Source organism: Neophocaena asiaeorientalis, unplaced genomic scaffold (genome assembly GCF_003031525.2).
Source record: "Neophocaena asiaeorientalis asiaeorientalis breed wild unplaced genomic scaffold, Neophocaena_asiaeorientalis_V1.1 scaffold421, whole genome shotgun sequence".
Classification (NCBI taxonomy): domain Eukaryota; kingdom Metazoa; phylum Chordata; class Mammalia; order Artiodactyla; family Phocoenidae; genus Neophocaena; species Neophocaena asiaeorientalis.
Genome location: NW_020173273.1, coordinates 1,120,483 through 1,121,843, shown reverse-complemented (window position 1 = coordinate 1,121,843; position 1,361 = coordinate 1,120,483). Strand labels below are relative to the sequence as shown.

The window sequence follows — 1,361 nt, the reverse complement described above, 5'->3', positions numbered from 1 at the left end:
CCCCCCCCCCCCCCCCGCGGGGGCTGGTGGACCCGGGCGAGCGAGCTCGGCAGCGGGACCGAGAGCCCAGGGTCTCAGCGCCCCGCAGAGCCGTGCGCCTCTCTAAAGTAGCGCCCGCCAGAAGGAACTACTCGACCCACCCAGCCACAGGGTAACCATGTGGGCGCCGCCCCTGAGTTTGGGCCCTCCCAGCCCTGGGTTTTAAAGAATCCACGGCCCGGCCTCGGAGCTTCGCGCCTCCCCGCCCCCCATGCCTACACTCCCTCCCGGAGCCAACAAAAGGGAGGTTACGCTGGAAGAAGTTTTGCTCCTGGGTAGCCTCGCTGTGACCCGGAGATGACTTGCCTGCTCAGTCCCGTCTGGTCCGCACACCCTCAGCCGTCCTGAGCCACCCGCGCCCCAACGCCCCCTCCAGCTCCTAACCACCGGCCCCGGCTCCCCGGACCAAAGTTACCACAAAGGGCTCCAGGAGTCCGGAGACCAATGCGTCCCCGACCTCGGGGGGCTCTCCGTCATCCCTGCAGCACTGCCACGGCAGTAGTCAACAGGTCTCAGCCTCCTTTCTTGCTGAACGGCTTCCTGAGCCTTTCAGTGTCTTAATTTTTGCAACCTGCCCAGCAGCGGTAGTGGCGGCGAGCAGCCCCGCGCCCTCCTTCCCCGGCACCCGGCCGGGGCTGACCACCGCCCGCCGCCTCTCAGGATGTCAGTTTAAAAGAGACTGCACGCTACCTGGCGGGACGCTGGGCTTGCAGCCAGGGAAGCCCCCAGATAAACCGCGGTCTCTCCTTACCTTACTGACTGATGCAGTCGGGTCAGGCTCCGGGCAGGGACATGGAGAGCCGCCGCGTCCTCGGAGCCTGGCGATCTCCGCTCCGGCGCAGCCCGGGCGCCGTTTCCGTGGCCGAGAGGGAAAGTTTCTCTACGTCAACAGCGAGCTGGACTCGGGACCCTCCGGCTCCGGTCCCCTCCCTCTACGCGCTCTCGGCCCCCTCCCTCCTCTTCCTAATCGGCTGAAGCCAAAACTGGCGCTAGCTGGAGGCTGGGGCTCGAGGCTCGGGACTCCGGGTCGCTCCCGGCTGGGAACGCGGGGCTCCCCCTCTCGGCCAGAAGGAAACTCTCCCAGACTCGGCTGGCGCACTTGGGGCAATCTCCTTGGACACTTCCAAACGGGACGCCTGGGTTCCAGCTCGCTGACTTTCTTCGGTCTCTGATGCTCGTCTCCTATGGGCCCTCTGGGCTATATGGCGTCGGCACGCAGGACCCAGGGTGAGAGTGGAATGTGAGAGAAACTCGACCGGAGAAGACGAGGCCTTACCTTACCCGGTTCTTAGCCGGCACGGGAGCCAAAACACAGTTCTCCC

At 65.8% G+C, this 1,361-nt stretch overlaps 1 protein-coding gene across 2 annotated transcripts in view; it reads right to left on the bottom strand.

The window, feature by feature from the left end:
* GULP1 (GULP PTB domain containing engulfment adaptor 1) overlaps positions 1–1,007 on the bottom strand; it is a 262,706-nt gene extending 261,699 nt beyond the window's left edge. For both annotated transcript variants that reach the window (XM_024746061.1, XM_024746062.1), the window contains exon 1: positions 791–1,007. The gene's annotated coding sequence lies outside the window, so the exon portion shown is untranslated. The remainder of the gene's footprint in view (positions 1–790) is intronic.
* Positions 1,008–1,361: the final 354 nt, after the last annotated feature.